The sequence below is a fragment of the Molossus molossus genome, unplaced genomic scaffold (genome assembly GCF_014108415.1).
Source record: "Molossus molossus isolate mMolMol1 unplaced genomic scaffold, mMolMol1.p scaffold_m16_p_13, whole genome shotgun sequence".
In the NCBI taxonomy this organism is placed as follows: domain Eukaryota; kingdom Metazoa; phylum Chordata; class Mammalia; order Chiroptera; family Molossidae; genus Molossus; species Molossus molossus.
In genome coordinates this window covers 68799537-68824922 of record NW_023425348.1, presented here as the reverse complement: position 1 = coordinate 68824922, position 25386 = coordinate 68799537, and positions in this window count along the sequence as shown.

The following is a 25386-nucleotide window of genomic DNA, read 5'->3' as shown; positions in this document are numbered from 1 at the left end:
ACACAGCCTTGCACACAATAAAAACTAAATAAGATGTGACTTCCTGACTCACATACTTAATTGTCAACATGACATATTCATTTAGTGTCAAAAACACACCTTAGATTTAACAAACTAATATTCTGCCCTCAATCTTCAAATCTTTGTCTACCCACATCTTCTTTATATCCAGTGATGGCAACGGCATCCTTCCAGTTGGTTAGTACAACAAACAAACAAACACACTAAATTTTCCCTATTCACATTCTCCTATACTTTACTTCTCTCAAGAAGTATTGTTGCTGTACTTGTAAAACACAGATAGACTCGTACCACCTCCACTTTGACTACCCTGTTGTGGTGCACCACCAGCTCTCTCCTGGCTGACTGCCATAAGCTTCAAAACTGCATCCCTACAGTCTATCTTCAATCCACAATAGCTGAACATGCCTTGTAAAAAGTAAGCCCCATAATGTAACAGATATGCACAAAGCCAATGACTTCCTATTTTTCTCAGATTAAAGTCAAAATAATTACAATAGCCTATGTGAATCTGCTCTATCTGGGCCCTTTTCTTTGCTGTCTGGCCTCGTCTGCTGCTCACCACATCAGCCATGCCCACTTCCATTCTCTTCTTTGAATGGCTAAGTAAAACCTCCCCTCAGCACCTTTGTGCTGCTTACTCTCACGTCGGGAATTCTCTACTCCAAAACCCATAAAGCTAACCCTTTCACTTCCTTCAAGTCTTTGCTCACTCCCTTCGTAAGGACCACTTGACCACTTCATTTCAAAGTGCCCAATCCCCCCCCGTAATTTTTTGTTTGTTTTGTTCTCTGGTATGTTTTAAGTACTTATAGGATAGTGCCTGGGACATAATAGGTACTCATAAATATTTACTTCTTGAATGAAGCTCTGAATGTGCACATTTAGTCCTTTCTGATCACTTCCACCTTCCAGAAGAACACCACTCACTATAGTATTAATAAGATATGTATGTACAGGTAGTTTGGCATATCTTCATGTTTTAAGAAAAACATAATTTTAAGTTCCAAGGTGCCAATAACTGTGTCAACTTAGAAAGCGTCTTAAAATAATTATTGAGGACCAAAGGCTATTTCTGGAGAAGAGAATATTCACAGGAAGTGGAATCAGTTCCAGTGCAGTAATCGACATCCTCTTCTCCTGCCCCAAAGGACTTCCTGACTCATCTTCATTCAGAGGAGTCCACAGCTTTAAGAAAACTAATTTTGTGTTTTAGAGTAAAGCTTCGAGACCCTCTTTGTAGGACAGCAGTCACACAGGGAGGCAATTATATGCCATATTTCAGAACTTGAGTACCTATTACATTATTTAGCTAGGTAAATTTGGGAACTGGGAAAAGTTAATATGCAGTTTTTCTGTTCCAACCAGGATTGCTGCATTTGTTGAAGAATGCCCCATGGACAGTGTAGTCATGAAAGTTATGCCACTTTGGGCATTTTTGGAAAGAAGGTACTAGTAATAATGATGTCAGAGTACAAACCAGGAATATTGTCACCCTACTATGAGTATGAGGACCCCAACACAGTGCTATTAAAGGTGCTCATCACTGTCCCCTCAATTTCTGCCTCATTGGTTGGTCTGGTTGGTCCTAGGAGAAGGATTGAAGTGGTTCAAAGCATTAAGAGATACTTAGGAAACTTGGAGCCTTGGGCATTATCTAATATTCAGAAAAATAACTTCTACACATAACCAACCATACTGGCTGAATGTTCTCCTTGTGAGTTTATATCTGTTTGCCTAGTACAGCCCCATTTTATGCCTATTGTCACAGTGTAATTATTAATTCTCCTTTCATTTTCAATTTCTTCAGTTTGCATTATAAATCACTGCTACAATGTACTTCTTTGTAAGGTTCTTTGATATTTCATCCAAACATGCAAATGCTACTGGATCATTGGCTGATGTAATTTGGTTGATTATAAAGGAAAAAAATGGGAGCTTGGGGGTTCAAGGCCTGTTGCACTAGATTGCACCCATGTGCTGCAGATTTAAGTCTCCACACAAAGTAACTTATTTCATTTCTAACTTCAGTTCTGCTAAATCAATGTGGTCTCTGCTAATAATCAGACTCATGGCATTTTCACTTCTATTAATTTCCTAAATTATATTCCAAACATTTATTAGTTTTTAATTAATTAATTAATTTAGTGTTAAAAGCATCCAGTGTTGCTATTGAGAAGTCTGCTATTCTTCTTTTTTTTTTTTTTAGGGAGAGAGGATAAAAGAGGGAAAGAGAGATAGAAACATCAGTGAGAGAGAACATCAATTGGCTGCCTCCTGCATGCCCCCCACTGGGGATTTGGCCCACAACCTGGGCATGTGCCCTGACCAGGAATCGAACTGGTGACCTCTTGTTGCATGGGTCAATGCTCAACCACTGAGCCACAGTGGCCAGGCTATTGTGTTTTAATTTAAAAGGTTGGGCTTAATTCTAATATGGCCATAGCACTATAAAATCCTTGGTCAGTTTTATAAATCCTCCTTGGTATTGATCAAACATCGCTATAAACAAGAACACTTTTTTATGTTACATTATTATGAAAATATATTTTACTTAATAAATCTTGTAAATAATCAAAAGTAGTCTGTATCTCTTTGCAAAGCCTTCTAGGAACTTCAACACTAAATCCCTTCTCTGTGTCTCAAGTGCACAGGACCAAGGCCTTTTGTCATGACTCTTACATGATTACATATTATTCTTTCACTATCATTTTCCCTCTTTTCTGATTTTAAAAAGTTTACCTCTTTATTCACCTTACTTAAAGTTTACCATGTTAATCCAATGGATTTTATTAAACTTTCCAGCCATGTTACATTCAAATTATTTATTATTTTAATATAATTTATATATTATATATTTATATAAATTACTTCATTTATAAAGTTAATACTTATGTAATATTATAATATAAATATTACTATTATATATTTTAATAGACATGGTTAAAACATAAGAAAATCTATATTGCTCTGGCTGGTTTGGCTCAGCGGTTAGAGCATCAGCCTGCGGTCCAGAGAGACCCGGGTTCGGTTCCCGCTAAGGGCATGTACCTCGGTTGCAGTTTGTCCCCGGCCCTGGTTGGGTCGTGCGGGTGGCAGCCACTCGATGTTTCCCTTTCATGTTGATGTTTCTCTCTCTCTCTCTCCCTCCTTCTCTATCTGAACAAAAAATGAAAAAAATGTCCTCGAGTGAGGATAAAAAAAAAAGAAAAGAAAATCTGTATCTATGACCACAGGTTGTTACTATGTGTCCTATTATTTTGGACCAGGGAGCAAACGTGCCTTCCTAAAGTCCTCTGCGCTGGGGTCACTTGAGTCAGACTCTCAGTTGAAGTTTGCCTCCACATTTCACAAGTTATATGATATTGAGCAAGCAAATTAACTGTTTTTGCTTTAGTCTCCTCTTTTTTAAAGTGGGGGAAATAACAATCCTTACCTTATAAGGTTAGAGAAAGGATTAAATGGGTCACTACACTCCATGATCTTAGAATGGTGCGCGGCTCATAATAAGCACTTTATAAGTTTGAGTTTAAAAGTACGGAAAAGGCAACATGGTATACTATAATGAGAATGAGGCTACCAATCTGATAATATGGATTTGATTCCATAGCTACACTTAATAGCTTTGGAACATGAGATGTTAAACCTCTCAGAATTTTTCTCTCTCTTTTCTCCCTGCCTCCCTCCCTCCCTTCCTCTTTCTTTCTTTTCCTTGTTTCGGTCAATATAATAGGAAGAATAATACCTATGCCAGAATGATGATATGAGACTTGGGATCACTTATTTAATAATAGTGACTAAGATCTTAATTTCAGTTTTCTAAACTTGTGCTTTTAGAGTCATAGGAGTTAATCAGAGTTGAAATGTTTTATAATCCTCTGCAACAAAATCCTTCCAATTGCATGGTTTGATGGATCACTGACTCTCTGACCTGAAAGTTGAAAAAAAATCAGTCACTTCCCTCAAAAGTCCATTTCAGCAGTGAAAACAGAATTGTCACATAACCAAGTTAGTAGTTTTCAAACATTATGTTGTGATGTACCAATGTTCATAAAATCAATCTGGTGAATGACCATTACCAATAACAAAATACAATAGAGAAAAATTACTTTTAAGAAGTAGATACAATATAGTAGAGGTAAGGATTTCCTTAAAAACTTGTATTTCTCTCATACATTTACACATACGTACATACACACATGCACATAAACATGTGTTTATATGTGTGTCTATATGCACATGATACTGTATGTGTGTATGTGCATGTATAACAGAGTCATCGCTCTGCAGAGTGATGACTGTGTTATACATGCACATATATATATATATGTGTGTGTAGTAATATACCCATGTAGTAATTGGTCATTACGGTAAATGTGTATCTTATGCTATGGGTTGAGGTCAAGATTTTCAGGAGATGCTTTAGCAACTATTATCTCTTCTACCTTTTTTCCCTCCTGGAATTCCATTCTTTTCTTTACCACAATTAAGGAAACAGTCATTTCTTTGTTCACTGCCTCAGAGAATAGATGTCATAGGGTTGATCTCAAAAACGATTTCAGAGTCTTTCTGGGTTTTGTGTTCCAAAAGCTAAAGTCCTTAAGACAATTTGGGAGACTGACATGAAAAATAAAAGAAAGAGCCACTAGGCGAGACACGGCAGGAAGAAGTGCTCTCCCAGCCTGAGCGAGGGGAGGAGAGAACTGGAAGGAAGTCAGCATTTACTCCTCGTGGGTTTCCCCAGAGAGACGTGCTGCCTGAGGGAAAGGGGGTCAGCGGGGGCAGATGAGATCACGAGAGACACAGAGTTTCAAGGCCCAAAGTGGTGCAGATGCAGAGCCACAAAGTGGCCACCGCGCTGCCATGAACAGAGTTCAGTGATGGCCTGTGTATCTAGAACATATATTCTCTCTCACCTCCTACAAAACCCTGGCACTGCACATGTGCTCCTGGAAGTGCTGTGTCCCAGGAAAGACTGATTCACAATTCCTTCCAGCCTAGCTATGTGAGGGCCTAAAACAGAAGCTATTTTGAGTTATATATAAGAAAGGTATACATTTGGACACGTGCATTTGAGAACTGAGGGTCTTCTCTGATTTGTGGCTTTACACACGTATTGTTCTGTTTCAAAGATAAGTGTGGTTAGTGGCCCTGTGGTGAAAGGCGGAAGATTAAGGAAGAGTGGTTAAAAACAGAATTCTGCTTCCAAGAAAAGGGAGGAGGAGTACTTCTTTTTGAAATACTACTATGTGTAGTTGCCTAGTAGGATTCTGGATGAAGCTCTAAAAAATTATGTCTATTCTCTAGCAATAGCTTAGATACATTGGGAGATATATATATATATATATATATATATATATATTCCCCAGGGATTTGCAAAAGTGAGCATCTTTGGATAGCACAAGGCATGGATAACCTTTCTATATATTAAGAAATGATGTGAGGGTTATAGCAATTCAAGTAAAAGAAGAGCAAACAACTCATGTAAAGCTTGTCTTTAATCCCCTTATAATGTATTCATTCTATTTCCCCCCAAAATCATCAATTCTGCCCAGTAACAGGAACAAGGAGGTCTTGGGTAGACTCAAAGGTTCTAGGCACAAGGAAATAATCTCTAAGGGAAATACCATCAACTGACCCAAAGCATGGCCACTCAGGTCATCATGCATTGGTTTTAATCAAATGTAGAGAAAGTATTCTCCACAAGACTACTCTCACTTTGACACCAAGTTTGGGGAGCATCCCCCAAACCACCCTCAGGTACCAATAATTGAATTACACAAATGTGTGTGAACCAAGCAATTTGCTAATGCTAAAGATTAAACATAAATAAATAAGATCCTGAAATAAAAGAGGTCGTTTCAATAAAAAGAAAACAGCTAAGCAGATAATTTTAAAAGAATGGAGTAAGTTATGAATGGGATAACTTATATCTGTGAAATCGCAGAAGAGGGGAGCTTAATATATCTTGGACAGTTAGGGAAATCTTTCCTCAGATGACCCTTGAAGGGTTTGGCAGAAAGTGAAATCAGAGGCAGCAGCAGCCTCATGATCAATGGTAATGAAAATAGTTAGCAGTTATATAGAATTATTATGTGGGACGCTATTCTAAGCCCTTTGAATAGATTAAGTCATTTAAATTATTCATTTAGGAGAAGTGGCAAAAATCTATTAGTGAACCCTGAGCCTCTTCTCTCTCTAGGTTCATGATGTAAGGTAAAACTGTCTTGAAAGTTTATCACTTGTTCTCACAATGCAGCTGGAGGAGCTTATCCACAACTGGGCCGAAAGGGAAGTATGTCATTCGGCTAGAGGCTTACTCAGCCATGTGCATGCAGAAATGTCAGTGCTTTCGGACTTCCCTTGCATTTGCACAAACCGGGAGAGCGTTCCCCACGCAAGAACAAGCCTCTTCGTCCCTGGTCACAGGCTCTCCTCCCTCTCCCCGTGAGGTAGGAAGCGGTCTTTGGAGGCGGTGACACATGCCGGGGCCTGAGTTTCCCTCATCCTGCATGCAGTGCTCCCACTGAGCCACTCGATCCAGCTGACGTCAGCCAGGGCTCAAGCACAGGATGTGTCGTTCAGAATCTAGGGGAATCGATCATCCCCCAGCTCACATCACCATGACACCTACAGCTTCCCGTTTATTTCAGGTTTGAAGGGGGTGGTGGTGGTGGTTTTTTCCCCTTTCCTTTACTTTTCTCTTCTATTAAAGAAGAACATATTTTCTTTCTTCACAGACCAGACTTAGTAGAGCCTCATCTGGAAAAGTCAGACTATCGCTTTGCACTGAGAATTCAGGTGTTTGAAGTAAATCTGCTGTGGAGAGTCAGGTAGGACTAGAAAAAAACACATCTCGGATTAAACAGTCCCTGAGATATGGCCATGAGTACACATAAACACTTCTTCTGAGGACATGTAATTCTTGGTTCAGAATTATGTCGGCCCCATTGAGGAAGGGAAGGAAGAGGAATTTCACGAAACATCGACTCTATTCTGGGCTTAGCACATACATTATCACATAAGTTAGTTAGCAGCCAGGTGTGCTCCCCTGCCTCCTCTTTGCCTGGGAAATTTGGCAATATCTGGAGACATCGTTCTCTGTCACACCTGGGCAGGAGGAGCTACTGGCATTGAATGGACAGAAGCCAGCAAGGTTGCTGAACACTCTGCACTGCATAGGACAGCACCCCACAACAAAGAATCAACCACAAGCCCTCAATAGTACCAATGTCAAGAGACTCTGAAAATTACTCTTACAAAGTCTCGTATGGTGGTACATATAGCATCCTCAGTTTATAGATGAGGCCACTGGAAACAATGAAATGACTTGCGTGTGTTCACGACATTAGTAAGTGGCAGGGTTTAAACCCAGACAGGTCTAACAGCACAAGCCTTGCCCTTCTCCACCATGCTCCGCTGTCCAAGCCTTGGTGGTAAAGGAAACTACAACTCCAAAGGCTGGTCTCTGGAGGCACTTGACTCTTTCCATGTAGAGCAGCCTCTCTTTTAAGAATTTTATTTCATAAGAATAGGAAGGCTGTTCTCTGGTACTGAATTATGAAGAATTACTCAGCCAGTGGAAACTCCATGGGGTATGTAGGCTACATATACAAAAAATAATTTCACTTAATCTAATAACAAGTGCCTTCTCTGGCTGGGTTTATACTGGAGACTATATACATATATATTTATTCCTCTATTTTTTTCCCCTCTAAAATACAGACATGAATAAGCCCCGATACTCTAACTTACTTGCCTAGTAGAAAAGAAAAAGTGTCAATATAATATATTAACGTTATGTACCGAGTGCTGTAATACCAGTAGCTGCTGACTTTCACACTGGAAGACTGATTCATTCATCACTCATCAATTAACAAACATACATTTATTAAATTCTTGGTTTAAACTGAGTACATCTGGCCAGACACAAAGCAAATAATTACAACAACACAGTAAGTGCTAACACAGAGGTGAGAGCAAGGTGTTGTGGAGACAAAAAGGAAGAGGCACTTAAGTCTCTGCAGAGATCCCCTGTAAGGGGTTATACGTAAGGTGAGTGTTCAGGATGGACTTCATGAGGCGAAGTAGTGAGTGATGGGGCTAAAAGGGAAAGCAAGAGCCTCACCAAGCCGGCCTGTGTGGCTCAGTGGTTGAGCATCGACCCATGCACCAAGACATCACCAGTTCAATTCCTGGTCAGGGCACGTGCCCAGGTTGTGGGCCAAATCCCCAGCGGGGGCATGCAGGAGGCGGCCAATCAATGTTCTCTCTCATCGATGTTTCTATCTCTCTCCCTCTTTCTTCCTCTCTCTATAAAATCAATAAAGAAAAAAAAAAATTTTTTTTAAAAGAGCCAGACCATGAATCTTGTGCACAAAAACTTTGAATTTTATTCTCAGTCAATTAAAACTAGTCGGAGTTTCAAAATAAAAGAACTAATCAGATTTACATTTGAGAAAGAGCGTTGCACTGTTAGGATGCAGTTAAGGGAGTGGGGGGCAGTGAAAGTAGAAAGATACACTTTGAGTCTGCACAGTAATCTAGGTAAAAAAAAAAAAAATGATATAGGCCTGAGCTAAGGCCAGGGTTGTGAGCGTGGAAAGGAAAGGTGAGAATCAAAGTAGGTGCAGAGGTAGAATTCACAGGTCTTGGATGTGGAAGTTGAGAGAGAGAGAGAGAGAGAGAGAGAGAACTTCTTTCTTGGAAAATGAAAGTACAGAAAAAGCAATTAACATTTGGACAGAGTTACCTTTAACTTACCTATGTTGAGTAAAGACTATTGTGGGTGAACTAAATATCAGAAACTCTACAAGACCCTTCATATATTAATCACCACAAAAGTTCTGTGATGACTTACTCTTTTTTTTTATGTTAAAGATGAAGTCTCATAGAGATTAACTTGTTCCAGTTAATATGCTAAGTGCCAGAGCCAAAATGTCACTACCATTCTGGGTATCTTCAAGGCTACACCTGCTAACCACTGTGCAAGACTGCCTCCCTTTTTAAAGCTGGTGCTCAGGAGGACTTAAAAATACATATCTGAGCTAGAACTATAACTCTTGAGATACCGTTCCTATAAGTGGCAGCTGAGATCTTGGATGGATATGAAGTAATTGGTAGTGGTCATTATGAATAAGTAAGAAAGAGCCAGAGGTACTGAGGACTTCGGACGGAGTCTCAGGGACACACTGGCATTGACGGTGAGTTCTTCAAGGAGGTTGATCAAAGTCAAAGAAGTGGCATGGAAGTCAATGGGAAGATGAGAAGGGAGAAGTTATAAATTGTTGCTAAGGAGCCAGATTTGTTTTGCACTAAAGAAATGTCTTATTGCACAGGTATGATTCAAATCTCTGCTTGGAAAACCTTAGTCAACTGATCCTATCCCAGAGGAGACAAAGTGGTGTCCATGGTCTCTTTTCATGTGCTACAACCATTCTAATACAAACCTTGTTGATTAGGTGAAATGATGTGGATAAAGTCACCAATATATTATAGACACTCAAAAATAGTATGCTCTTTCCCTCACCCACTGCCCCAGATTTTAGAACAACAGCTGTGACAGCAAGAACTTCCATCTTAAGTTAGTGCTACTGTGAAAGTTAATCATTACAATTTTCATTGTTTAGGTGTTGACATTTGGATACAGAGAGGTAAAGAACATTTTCCAAAGTCCCAGAGCTAGTGTATGATCAACTATGCACTTGAATACATGTCTGTCCAGCCCCTTCCTCAATTCACAATTACCTCCTCTTTAAGAAAGTCAGATATACTGAAGATATATCTGCACTCCCATGTTCACTGTATTATTATTTACAATAGCCAAGACATGGAAACAACCGAAGTGTCCATCAATGACTGAAGAGATGTAGAAAGGGTGATTATATATATATAATTCAGCCATAAAAAAAGAAGAAAATCCTTTCTTGAGGACATTATTCTAAGTAAAATATGTGACAGAGAGAAATGACAAATACTATATTGTGTCACTTATATGTAGAATCTAGGAAACCAAAACAAACTATAGGAGCAAAAGAGATTGGTGGTTGCCAGAGGCGGGGGGGGGGGGGGGGGGGTTGGTATGGGGGAATTGAATGAAGGTTGTCAACTTTCTAGTCATGTGATAAATAAGTTCTGGGGATGTAATGTACAGCATGATGACTATAGCTAATAATACTGTATTCTACATTTGAAAGTTGCTAAGACAGATCTTAAAAGTTCTCATCATAAGGAAAAATATTATAACTGTGTGAGGTGATGGATGTTAAACTTATTGTGGTAATCATTTCAAAATACATGCATATATCAAATCATGTTGTACACTTTAAACTTATACAACGTTTTATGTCAATTATATCTCAATACAACTGTAAAAAAACTGAAAAGGGATGTAATTTAACTTTCAAAATAAGTAGCATTGTAGAAGAAAACACTGGTGTTCCCAAGCATTTAGAGACCTCAGGTCCACTCTTCCATCCTTCCGTCATGATCCCCAAGTTCAAACTCTAATTCTGAATAGGATTGGGATCCTTCTCTTGGTTTTAAAGCAGAGATTCTCAACCTCAGCATGAATGACGCTGAGCTAGCTAATTCTTGGGGAAGGGGAGAGGGAAGGGGTACGAAAAAGAGGGAGGGGGACTGCCCTGTGCCTTGTAGAATGCTTAACAGCATCCCTGGACTCCAGCTCCTAAATAAAAATAATACTGTTCTTCACCTACCCACCCATGCCCACCCATTGTGACCGACAAAAAAAAATTCCAGTCTTTGCCAAGTGATCCCTAGGGGACAAAATGCTCCCTAGTTAAGAACCAGTTTTAAATTCTTGGAGTGGGCATTCCCACTCCAAGAATTAGTATACAACCCGAGCTCTATGCCTGTGACCTCTCTTCATATAGCCTGAATCTTCTTGTCCCAAACCTTGGTCTTCTCTCTCTCTGCCTGCTCCAGCTACTCAGCCCTCCATGTCTCCCTGCATTAGAAGGGTTCCATTGCAGAGGCTGCATCTGAGATCTAGAGCCCCTTCCCTGATCTGACAGCTGAAGCCTGTTCCTGATCTGGAGACCAGTGCTGTGAAAATGAGCTTCTGTGACTGTGTAGCATTTGGATGGAAAGGGCCTCATGCATCACCTTATTGTTCTGTAAGGCTTTGAGGGTACTCCTGGGAATGGCAGGGAGTGTGACTCAGCCTGCTGTACAGCTGTAATATTAAAGAAAATAAATAACAGAACTGAGAAGGCACTGAGTGAGGACATGAGGCATGGGTGCATGAGGCAGAGGGGAGCCAAATGCACTGAGTCTAAGTGAATATCGCCCAATTACTGGGAAACAGAACTTAGGAAGGCAACTGCCCGATCAGTTTTCTGAATGAACTGCAGAGCATAGCGTCAGATGGTAGTGAATTCCCCAGGCAAGCCTTTTCCGCCGAGCTCCCTTTCTGAATAACAAGGAAGTACATGCAATTGGGTTGTCATGCTTTGTTCTTTGTCTTAAATAATAATGGCAATAACCAGGCCTTATGTTTGTTCTATGCTTTCTAGTTTACAGAGCATTTTCCCATAAGTCATGTCATTCAACTCACAAAGCCATTGTGTAGACGCCTAGCTAAGAGAAAGACAGTGCTCTGGAAGGGGAGTTTTCATGGGTTCAAGACAGCAGAGCATCCTTATGAGAACACAGGCTCCGGGATCTGAAGATCTGGGTAAGAAGAACAGCTCAGACCAACTCTAGAACCTTAACCTTAAACTTCAAACTTTAGTGTTCTCCTCTGTACAGGGGGACAGAAGCATTGGTACAAGGTGTCAAATAAATCAGACCTAGGATTGCTGAGCACAAAATTTATCTCACCATGAGAAAAATGCTCTTCATGTCATGGGAGAGATTTTAACTCAGGATAATTTAAAATGATAAAAGTATAAACAACATGTTGTGTTGTGATAGTTAGTAGTCAAGAGTAAAGACTATAGAGATAAGTGACTAGGGTTTGATTCTCACTCTGCTACTTGAAACTGTGTAAACTGAAATAAGTTTTTAAGCTCCCTATGCCTAAATTTTCTCATCCATAAAATGGGTGCTTTGAAGACTAAGTAGGATTGTACATGAAACATACTGTCTCACCGTTCAAGTCATGAGCATTTGGTTACATTTTGTTTCATGCTCTGATGCCTCTTTCCTATTTCTTTAATGTTTTTTATTGATTTTGGAAAGGAGGAGAAAAGGAGAGAGAGACACACACACATCGATGTGAGAAACATCAATGAGCTGCCTCCTGCACACCCCCTACTGGGGATCAAGCCCACAACCCAGGCATGTGCCCTGACCAAGAATCAAACCAGCAACCTTTTGGTGCATAGGACAACATCCAACCAACTGGGCCACACCTACCAGGGCTGTGATGCTTATTTTCATATTATTTTCACCTGGGCTAATGTGATTACTCAGAATAGACTTTAAGTACTATATTATTCAAGGCAAATAGCATTGGTTGCTATTACAGATAAATCCCCAGACTCAGTGCCTTAACACAATTAAATGTCCTGCTCATGTTATTTCAGTATCTGTAGTCAGGGTGTGTGTGTTGAGGTTTACTCCATGCAGCTATGTTGAGACCAATCGGTCCTTGGTCCTTTGGTCAGTTGAAGAAAGCATGGGCATCAGGCATGGGGATTTCTAAGGAGTCCAGGCTGGGAGTAGAACACATTGCTTTTGCTCTCCATCGTACAGAACTCAATCATATGACTGCATCACACTCAAAGAAATCTGTAAAATGGTCTAGCCATCCATGTGCCCCCCAAACAGCAGGATTCATGGACTGGAGAGCACCAGAGATCTCTGCCATAGTCTTAAGTTCAGGGGGTCTCTGTTGCCCAGGAATGGGCTTGGCAAAGTGCTGCTCTACTGACGGTGGCAGGTGCTCTCTGAGCAAATTCTACATAGGCATCATTCTCCCACGGCCATGTGATCGGTGCGGTATGCTTCTGCGGCAGGATTCTGCCTCCTTCTGAATGGAGTGCAAATGGAAAACAATCCTCTCCCTGCATGGAAACATAGCTTTCTTGACATATTCCAGGTGTCTAAAAGATCAACTGAGGGCATGATCCATGATGTAGACATCCAGTGACCTGTTACAGACAGCACTTATGTTCTCAGAGGTTGAAAATTAGAGCCATAGGTTCTACCTTGTCACAGGTGCAAGGTCAAGGTAGACCCAAAGTAAACAGCAGGCAAATAGAAATGAGTTGAAAGTCAAGAAAAGCAAGATCAAAGACTGAGAAGCTGACCACAAGTTTAGAACCAAGAGAAAATATACAGACACAACAGAAAACTTAAAAACTGAGAACCAGGCACCTGAAAAGTAGTGACATCAAAAAAGTGTGAAAGTGTATGTGAAGGAATGCACTTGGAGGGGTCCCAGAAAAGAATACAAGCAAGTGCAGTACAGAGAAAGGGGTTGAGGACATTAGTTTTGTGATTTGTCAGGTCTGAGTTCAAGTCCAGAGCTCAAATCCTACTACCTATGTGACTGAGCAAGGTTCTTAATATCTCTGAACCTGTTTTCCTATTCGTAACTTGGAGAAAAGAATAAATATCATTTAAGATAGTGTATCTAGTTGTGAGGTTTTCAATCCTGGCTGCATCTCAAACTCGACTCACTATTTGGTTTGTTTTTATTGTAACACACGTGCCTAAGTCCTATTCTTTGCATTGTTATTCAGTAGCTCTGGATTGGGTCTCTGCAGAGATGGGTTTACAAAGCCTCACAGCTGATTCTAATCACCATGGCCCCATTTTTTTCAGTTGACATCTGACCAGATTTTATGATTCACAGTTCAGAACATGTTTTGTTATTATACTATGGAATTTGACTTAGAAATACTTCAAAGATTCCATATTTGAATTTTCAATAAAAGCGCTCACATGTCTGCCTAACAGATGCTTTAGAATTTATTTATTTTTATTGAAAGTCTTGATAAAATTGATAATGATCAGTAGCAAACTCCAAAAGTCAATAATATCAAAACAACACTTCAGTATCCTCAGTCACAGTTTAATACTGCTTTTAAAAAAGGTTTTATTTCTGAATTATATCAGGGGTCAGGAAACTTTTTAGCAAAGAGCCAGGTCGTAAGTGGTTTCATCTTTGCATGTCACACAATCCTTATTGCAACTATTCAATTCTGCTATGTTAATGTGAAAACAGCTATAGATGATAGGTAAATGTGTGTGCATGGCTATGTTCCAATAAATCTTTATCTATGAACACTGAATTTGAATTTGATGTAAAAAAGTATTACATGTAATGGAATATTGTCCTTCATTTGGTTTTTCATTTTAAAAAATTTAAACATAATTCTTAGCTAATAGGGTGATGCAACAATATGTTTACAAGCCAGATTTAGTCCAAAGGCCATAATTTTCTTACCATGCAAGAGAGCAGAGGCTCTTGGATTTTAACATGCATCAGAATCATGTAGAAGGCTGGTAAAGACCCAGATTGTGGAGTGCCAATCCCATAGTTCTCACTCAGCAGGTCTGTGATTTGCATTCCTACACATTCCCATGTGATACTCATGGTACTGGTCTTGGGACTGCATTTTGAGAATCATTGCTCTAAAGGAATATCCAAGTTACTTGTTCTTCCAGGAGTCTGAGTTAAATATTATTTCCTATTTGGAGTGCTGGAAACTATTTGGTTGTTGTGCATCTTAGTTTATAGTCTTGAAGAAATAACTGAAATAAAGGTATTTTCTATTGCTTTAGCAGGTATTGCATAGTCAATAAATTTTACTGGTTAAAAGCATAGGCTTTAGACTAAAATCAGCCTAAGCTTGAATCTTGGCTATCTCTCTTAATAGTACAACCTTGAGTAAGTGTTTATCTTTTCTGTATCTCACTTTCCCTATGTGTAAAATAAAGATAATAAATAATGCCTGTATCACAGGATTGTTGTGAGGATTAAATGACTATGAAATACATTTAGAAATAGTGCCTGGACCATAGTGTACATTCAATAAATGTCAGTTACTATTGTGTCTAAAGGTAAGTTATGACAATTAAGATGTTTCAATAAGAATGTCCTAATTGAAGGTCCACACTATTTTAAGTCTATAGTAATGCACAGAACTATGAAAATTTTAGCCTAAATATTTTTTAAAAGCAAATATTGCTCAATGCCCAAGAAACCATTCCAAGTAAAATGAATAAGGTACCCACAGGATAGTTAAATTTAAAGTCTTAACTTTACTATTAATCCTTCAGGATAAATCAGACACAAAATACATATATAGGTTAAGTTCTGCTGACTTCATGTACTCATCAAATAATTATTGAACATCAAATGACAAGGTAGCATGTGAAGCGTTGTTGATAAAGAAGAAAAGCCAATGAGGCAGGTGCAGTCTTTGTATTCAGTGAAGACACACAACAAGGAAATAATCACTCAAACAGTTTACAATTATAATAAGTATAAAGAAAAAATACAAAGTATAAGGAAGAGATATTATTGAAGACATTATTCTAATCTGGGGAGGTGAGGGGCACAGGGAAGACTTTTCTGAGCAAGGCATGTCTGACAAAGCTGAGACTTGTTGGCTGGTTAGAATTTCTGAGATATTCATTAAAATAATGATTGTGATCTGGAAGTGTCTGACAGAAGCCTATAAAGAATATTTAATTTTATATCTGCATGGTAGGCACAGAGAAAAAAAGAATCATGTATTTTTTCCATCGAAATTGTTATCAAGACATTTATATGAATTAGAGGAATGACATAGAGGGAAGATTTGCCAAGGGCACTCATATAATTTTTTAATTTTTTATTGGAAATTACCTTGCCTTCTAAGAATATCTCTGACAATTCTGATGTTTGAGGTAAGGTTGATAGGCAAACTCTGAACAAATACCCGTTTCAGTGAATTATTTTGAGCCATACATTTCACCCAGTTATTAATATCCGACTCTGTCCTAACACAGAGTTAGGAAGTGTCCATAAATGCTTCAAATGCTGTTATGGTTTTTCTTGGCATATTTTCCCATGATGTGACAGAATATACAGAAAGAATCAATAAAGAGTCCCAAGCAAGATGAACCCAAACAGGTCCTCACCAAGACACATCATCATCAAAATGCCAAAGGTTAAATACAAAGAGAGAATCTTAAAAGCAGCAAGAGAAAAGAGGTTTGTAACCTACAGAGGAGCTCCCATAAGGCTGTCAGCTGATTTCTCAAAAGAAACTTTGCAGGTCAGAAAGGAGTGGCAAGAGATATTCAAGGTGATGAAAAGTAATGACCTACAACCAAGATTACTCTATCTTACAAAGCTATCATTTAGAATTGATGGACATATCAAGAGTTTCCCAGACAAGAAAAAGCTAAAGGAGTTTATCACCATCAAACCAGTACTATATGAAATGTTGAAGGGTCTTCTTGAAGGAGAAGAACAAAAATATGAGCAATAAAATGGCAATTAATACATATTTATCAACAATGGAATCTAAAAACAAAAGGAGCAAGTAGAACAGAAACAGACTAACAGACTTCTAGACACAGAGAACTTTTTGTTGCTTGCCAGATGGGTGGGGGATGGGGGAATGGGTGAAAAAGATGAAGGAATTAAGAAGTACAAATTGGTTGTTAGACTGATGAACTTCAAAGGGAAGGGAGGAGGGAGGGCAGGATGAGATAAACCAAAGAACTTCTATGCATATATGCATAACCAATAGACACCGACAATAGTGGACAATAGTGTGGGGAAGGCAGGATGGGGGTGGGAGTGGGGAATGGGGAGTCAAGGGGGGAAAAAGGAGAGGACATCTGTAATACATTCAACAATAAAGATGAGTTAAAAAAAAAAAAGAAAGAAAGAAATAGCTGTGCCTAAAATTAGCCTCCTTCTTTTGTAGAATATTGACCTGAGAAACATAGTTTATACGCATGTAACCGGCAGATTAATGGTCTCCCAAAAATGTTCACATCCTAATCCCTGGAATCTGTGAATAAAATATGCTACATGAAAAAGGAGGGATTAAGATTGCATATGGAATTAAGTTCAGTTGTCAATTGACATTAAGATTGAGAGATTAAAAAAAAAAAAAAGATGGAGAGATTGTCCTGGGTTGTGTAGCTGTGCCCATTGTGGAAGAGAGAGGCAGAGGAGTCCATGTCAGGATGACGCATTGTGAGAAGGGCCCGGCTGCCACAGCTGGATTTACAGATGTGGACAGGGTCACGAGCCAAGGATTGCTAGCAGGCTCTAGGAGTTAAATAGCCAAGAGAACGGATTCTCTGTTAATGCCTCCAAGAAAAGACAGCAGCCCTAATGACCCTGATTTTGGTCCAGTGAGACTCATTTCAGACTTCTAACTTCTGGAACTACAAAATAATAAATTTGTATTTTTAAATATCCTAAATGGATTATCATTTAACAGCATAAGGAAACTCATACAACATGCCTTTCAGATCAAGTGTTTAAATTAACTAAGCATTCCAAATTTTGAGAGAATAAAATTTTCCTTTATAAAAAAAAAAAAGATATATATCCTTCAGAAAATTACAAGGCTCCCTCTAATCTGTAGCTGTGACTTTTTTTTTATTTTTTTATCCTCACCCGAGGACATTTCTCCATTTTTTGTTCAGATAGAGTGGGAGGAGGAGAGAGGAACAGAGAGAGAGAGAAACATCGATGTGAAAGGGACACATCGAGTGGCTGCCACCCACACGACCGACCAGGGCCGGGGACAAACTGCAACCGAGGTACGTGCCCTTTGCGGGAACCGAACCCGGGTCTCTCAGGACCGCAGGCCGACGCTCTAACCGCTGAGCCAAACCGGCCAGGGCTGTAGCTGTGACTTTTGACAATCAATAACTCTAGTAATTTGAGTCCATCAGGTTGGCTTTTTCTTGTAAACACATCAGAAGAAATATTTTGTCTACTTATATAAAGACAAAAACAGGGAGAACGATTTATTTTCCAGTGGCTCATACTAGTAGACACTAAAAACATGTTAAATATATGGGATCATTAAACTGCTTTTGCACATCTCATTGGGTAGTATATATAAAACAGGTATCCTTACATGATCACATCCAAAATAAAACAGATCCCTGACTGACTTTGCTTCTTTCCTAATTTTCTCAAATTCACCTGAGGCCTAAACCGAAGAATCGAGCTTTCCCCTTCTCCTTCCCTTTCACCACATCATAAATTCTTTCTTTCTTTCTTTTTAATCCCTACCTGGGGACATTTTCTATTTATCTTCAGATAGAGTGGGAGGGAGGAAGGGAGGGAGGGAGGGGGAGAGAGAGAGAGAGAGAGAGAGAAACATGGATGTGAAAGAGACACATCAGCTGGTTGCCTCCTGCACAACCCTGATCAGGGCTGGGGACGAACCACATCCGAGGTCCGTGCCCTTGGCTTGAATTGAACCACAACTCTCTGGTCCATGGGCCGATGCTCTAACTGCTGAGCCAAACTGGCCGGGGCTCATCATAAATTCTTGTATTAATTCTTTAAAATATCTGTCAAGAACCAAATATGTTCCAGGCATTGTTTCAGCTTTACAAGTATTCATGAGCAAGTCTATCAGTCTTACCTTCAGACAATTCTGAATCTAACCAATCCTTACCTCTGCCTTCAGTACCACATGCCTCTATGGGAACCTGGCAAGAGCCTCCTAAATTATGTCCTGATCCTATTCTTTAATTTTTATTAAAAAAAATGTTTATTGATTTTAGAAAAAGGGGAAGGGATAGAGAGAAAGAGAGGGAGAAACATCAATGTGAAAAAGAAACGCTGATTGGTTACCTCCTCTATGTGTCCAGCCAGGGATCAAAGACACAACTTAGGTATATGTCCTGACTTGGACTCAAACTGGTAACCTTTTTGGTGTGTGGGGCAAAGCTCCAACCAACTGAGCCACCTGGCCAGGGCTTATTCTTTATTTATTTTTTTAAATAAAGCTCTTTTATTTTATTTTTAAATTAAATTTATTAGGGTAACATTGGTTATAAAATTATATGGGTTTCAAATATATGGTGACATACTGACTTTGGCTAACCCTATTCTTTGTTACAATTGTATCCCACACCATCTGTCCCCTCTTGTTTCTGGCTTCATCTCTTTCTTTTTTCTCCATTGCTCACACCACACCATTCACACTGGCTTCTTCTTCTTCCTTGACCATTATTTGTATCTTCTGACCTCAGAACCTTTGCCATTTGCCCTTTGCCCTTTACCCTTTACGTTTGCTGCGTCCTCACCCAAAGACATGCTTTAATCAGATCTTCACAGAACTTTAAGCACTTCCAATTTATAGTGCATTATGAACACAGTGATTTTTAATGTTCGATTAGTTCAACATAACTTTTCTAGTGATGTTGATACCTTCTGTTCTTATCATGTGTGTTCAATAATCTACTCTAGAGTTTTGTTAAAGTTTGACACCAGTTTTATCAGTCACCCATTACACCATTTTCTCCTGTTCTTCCATCAGTTGAGACATCTGCCTGTCTATAGTCATGTGGTAGTTTTGCAGTTAATGATTTCTCCAAAATTAAGCATGAGTAATATTGAGATCTTAATGGAAAGTTTATTTTTCATATCCAAATGGAAAATATCTAGGCCATTAAACTTGAGTAGCAGCATTACTCTCTTAATATATTCTCATTTACAAAAAGTTTTATTGGGGGGGCTCACAAATAAAGGTATTTGAATGGAAACAGAAGAAGCCATACTATCTATCCAAAGGCTTTGACAACCAACAGTTGGCTTTGGAGTTTTCGGTTCTGCCTCTGTGGCCTGACCAGGTCGGTGCTGGAGACTGCCTTTGGTTCCTGCGTGATATGATGACTGCTGCTCATAAAGTTCTGCATGTGTTGTAGTTTTGACTAAGTTCTATTTTGTGAGATGAGATTCTGCGTTCCATTTTATCTCAAAGTATTATAGAATTGCAAATAGCGATCTTAGTGTCAGAGTTAAAACTCCTGACCTTCTTGAAATGTGCTAAATAGGATAAATGTAAACTTGATGTTTATATATTCTTTAACACACTAATATATTGGAATTTCAAAAGTTTCCTCCCTTAGTCAAGCTTAAGATATCCTGTTGGCTACTTCTGTGATGCAGACATACGTCATGATGTCAACCTAGTCTCAGATCTAGCCAACTACATTAATCTTTATCTTCCCTAAAATCAACCAGTGCCATCAGGAAGGCCACATCTGCTGGGAGACTTCCCATATCATTACAGCTGCCAATTCTTTCTTTATGATTATTGTTATACCCTTCATAGATAGCAAATTATTTATTTATACTTCAACAAATATTTACGTAGTACTTAGGTTAGGGACTAGCCAGATATTAGAAGTGTAGATATGAATAAAATCATGGATATGTGATTTGTATTAACAGAGGAAGTAAAAATAGTTGTAAAGGAGAAGGGTTTCCTAAGAAATTCTTGGTCAGTGAGGTGACCCTCTGATAACTAACTTATGCTTACTGAATTTACATTGGTAGGAAGATCCCCTAACTCTTTTCAGAGTAGATATTGATCAATGAGAATATAATGTCGGGTGTTTCTCCTTCCATCAAGGGAGCAGAAATTGGTCTATGTGTTTTCAAAATACAATACTGATTTATAGACATTACCTAATTTTGTTCTTCAAATAACCATTATAATATAAAAATACATTACAAACTACATTATGTATCTTATATGACCAAAATAAAGTGTTACCATTACCTCTATATTAGGTAGAATTAAAAACATGAGACTAAGTTTGTTCCTGGTCACATGCCTCTGAGCAATGTATTTATAGTTTCTCACAATAAAGTGGAAACTAATTAAGTTTATCTTTCAATTGTAATCTCTTCAAGTTACACCATCATCACCAAGGAGTGGAACTATCACTTCACTGACAAGACCTTAATTCCAAAGTCATCATTTTGATTAGTGTTTCCCTTTAGCAAGGAAACTTCATGTGTTCTGGTCCTTAACCTTCCTAAATTCATTTGGGCCAATTATACTTGTGGCATCTTTATCTCATTGTCTTATTTTAGATTTTCCTTAAAAGCAACTGTTGTGCAGGTAGTTTATTTTGGGAGATGATTTCAGAGAACAAGAGTGGGGGAATCAGGAGATGTGCAAGAGGAAAGGAGGGAAAGATGATAAAAAGAGTAAGTTACAAGCTCATCCTATGGTGGGAAACTGGGGCTCAATCCTAATAGAATTATCTGAGGATTCCGGTAGAATGCACTTCAGACTTGTCTGCCTGAGGGTCAGAAGCGGCCAATATCAACCCACTGCATTCTATGTACCACAGTCCACGGTTGACCCACAACTACTACGTTGTTTTTAAATGCATCACAATGGATGAATGGAGCCTGGAAGCAGAAAGTGAGAGGTATATAGTGTAGTTGAGGTGCGGTGATAGTTTACATGTGTGAAAATCTGGACTCCATAGTGAAGGCTGAATAAAGTGGTAGGCTGAAAGAGTATGGGAATGGATATGAGTCATCCAACACCCACTTTTTTGGTTCTTGACTTGAAATTTTATATCATCTGAGCCTTTCCTATGGAGCCATATTGATATCTTCAAATGTTTACAGATTTTTATATTCATCTCCCTAATTTATGTAATAAAACAATATTAAAATTTAAATACTACTCAATAATTAGGCTACTTAATTTTTTATTGATAGAGACACTAATTAAATTGTAGCCCCTCTTCCATGAGCCACCTTCTTTTTCATGGTCTCTTGACAGTGTAGCTGCTTAGAAACAGTTCTTAGTTCTTAGGTTGAAGGCAGATGGGACAGTGGAGATGGGCTGCGACTTGGTGGGTTTTTCCGTGTCTAAGGTGTTTGCTATGCCTCACAGATCTGGATGCAGAGAGTTACAATTAGCACCTAAGATTCCATGTGTCCTTTCCACCTCAATCAGAAAGTTCTCAGATCTCTTTATACCTTAACTTCAATTTCCTATTAACATCAAGGTAAATAAGTTTATAATTTGAGACCTACCAACACCAAAAATGCAAGTATGAACTAGGCTGTATTATCTTCAATTTCTTAATCCCTTTATTCATTGTTGCCATTCAATTACAAATCCCAGTTGTACTTGTCCTATCAACACGTCATTGATTTTTCACATCCTCTTCTGTAGCTATCATTGCCAACTGCCAACTAATCACATTCTCTTTCTTAGGCTGCTAATTCAGGCTATCTTCACTCTGTATTTTAGTTTTGTCAGGACATTTTTGGTCATGGTTTCCATTTCCCAGTTGCAATGGACATTTGCTGGTTTGGGCTGTCAAAGAACTTTCTCCTAGTAACAATGTACCCATTACTTTAGTGAAGTAGTCTCCCTTTCTCCACTAACTCATTTCACTTGGGAGCTAACAATCATGGCATCCCACTCTCGTGACATAGGCTCATCTTGCACCAACAATGACATCCTGCCTCTGGGACAAAATATTAGTGTCAGAGATAAGCACATGACCCAATCCAGAGCAATCTTATTCTTACCTGCTTCACCTCCCAACTGGAATTACCAGTGGTCATAACTTTACTTTCAAGGTTACAAGAGACCTGAGAGACATAAGCAACATGTAGAGAGAATTAAAGATGAAAAAGAATAGAAATAGAGTGAGAAGGATTGAATAATCTTTGATTCTAGATAAGGGGACAGATGGGGCTCTCCAAATCACCAAGTAAGAATGCAACCAATAAATCTCACTTTTTATTAAGTATTTTATGCTGAATTTCTGTTTCCTGCAAGAAAAGAATTCTGATTATTTTACTAAACATATCTATCATCCAAATAGTAAGGGTCAAAGATCTATAAAAGTTTCTAGCTTCTACCCACAAATGTTCGGTAGTCCAGGTCAAAAGTTTTAAGCTTCTGCTTGTACCTAGGAATAAAAATAAGTTGATTTTTAGTTTTGTTTCATTTTTCTAAATTCTAAGGGCAAATTAAGCTTTGGGAAGAGAGGACTGTTTGATTGCCTATGCCTAGGGTCATCTGTATATATTAGACAATAAATATTGCATATTTGGGCAGCACATGCTCTGTAATCTCCCCAAAATTACCTGTTTACATCTCTCTCCCTAGTAACCCATCTTTGCAACAAAACGGGCTTCCATTTCCCCTTCTGGCTTGGAAGCAACTGCTTTAATATCTTCTCTTTCTAGAGGTAGTATTCATATTCTTCTCGGAGGCTCTAGCCTCATCTTAATGGTGGAGCTGCTTCAGAAAAATAGTACTGAGAAGGGGCCATTTAGCAGATAATAATTTAAGAATATCATCTCAGTACATTTGGGTGTCATTTCATATGTTAATATTAATCCTAATGATTAATATGAAGTAGAATGTAATAGTTTCAATAGATTAATAAAAAAGCATTTGATTATACTGGATTATCATTTCTGGGTATAAAGAAAAGAAACACATAAAACTATCTGAATAGAAGTTTACTTACTTGACATGATAAAAATTTTTTAAACCCAATGCCAACATCATACTTAATGGTAAAATACTATAGTTATTCCCATTAAATCAGGAACAAGACAAAGACATTTTTTTTAACATCGTCTGGAAGTTCTGTCCAAAGTAATAAAGCAAGAGACAGAAATAAGAGGTATAACTCTTGGAAATGAGACAAAATTAGCATTATTTTCAGGTAACGGAATTGTATGCAAGTAAACGGTAGAGAATAGAGGAATAACCTCTTACATTGAGTTTGTCTTAAGAACAGTGGTTGTTTTTCTAGATTAATATAAAAATCAGATGCTTTGCTGTACTTGAAATATAATACCTGAAGTATGTTAAAATATATTTCAATAAAATATTCTAAAGCCAAAATTATACCAACCTGAAAACACACAAAACAATACACACTTCACACATATACACAATCAACCACTGCCTAGGAATATCATTGTGTAAATCTATTTGAAGAAAATTAGAAAATGCCTGTATTGTTCTGGATAATCTAGGTTATGTTGTGGTGACAAGTAATCCCCTTAAACAGACCTGGTTTATTTCTCACTCATCTTTCATGTCCTTGTTCAGTTTGTTGGAAGGAGACTCAGTTTCACGAGGTACCCATTCAGAGACAAACGTTTTGGTATGCCCTACACGTACAGCCTGCGAACAGAAAAGGAAGATCATGGACTGTTCAACACAGTCTTGCAGCACTTCTGCTTACATTTTGCTGGCCAAAGCAAGGCATAGGCCATGCCTAATTTCAAAGGGGTGAAATAGTGCAACACTAACCGCACTCGCACTTGAAAAATCCAGTGGCTGATGGTAAGACCCAACTTGGAAATTATTAATTCAGACTCCAGAAACAGTGCCTGGGTTCAAATCTGGTCTCTAACAATCACCCCTATATATCCTTGGGCTACTTTACCTTGCTGTGACTTGTTCTTCTCAGATCAAAAGTAGAAACAATAGTAGTATATGGCTTATTAGATTATATTACTGTTTTATGCATTTATGAAAAATATATATATATTTTTTTTATCCTCACCCGAGGACATTTTTGCAATTTTTGTACAGATAGAGTGGGAGGGAGAGAGAGAGAGAGAGAAATATCGACGTGAAAGGGACACATCGAGTGGCTGCCACCCACACGACCGACCAGGGCCGGGGACAAACTGCAACCGAAGTATGTGCCCTTAGCGGGAACCGAACCCGGGTCTCTCCAGACCGCAGGCCAACTCTCTAACCGCTGAGCCAAACCTGCCAGGGCCATTTATGAAAAATATTAATTGGGTAACATCTTGTCCCAAGAATATACTATTTTGGGTGCTTAGATATACCCATGAACAATACAGACAAAGATCCCGTCCTTTAAGGATCATACAGTCTTCAGAAGAAAATAGAAAATAAACCATGGGAAAACTAAATAAGTAAATTAGAAAGCTAAAGTAGCATTTTAGGTCACTGTAAAGACTTTGACTTTACTGTGAGCAGCTGGGGGCCACAGGAGGTTTTTCCCACAGGAGTGACATTACCTGAGTCACTCCTGAACACAACCCTTCAGGCTACTACATTGAAAAAAAGACCCTAGTGGAGCAATGGCCAGAGCAAGGAGACCCCTCAAGAGGCCACTGCAGCCCTCAGGAGAGAGAGGGGTCAGGCCAGCGTGGTGGCGGTCGAAGCGCTGAGAAATACATCCAGCACAAAACATGCCCAGAGCATTCAGAGTATTGGTATATGTTCAAAGCAGGGCCTTTGACAGACACATTTTGGAATATATCATGGAAGTGAAGCACGTGATAGATTACATGTGGAGAATAAGAGAAAGAGAAGAGTCATGTAGGACTACATGGTTTTTAAATGGAGCCATTAACTACGATGGGGAAGG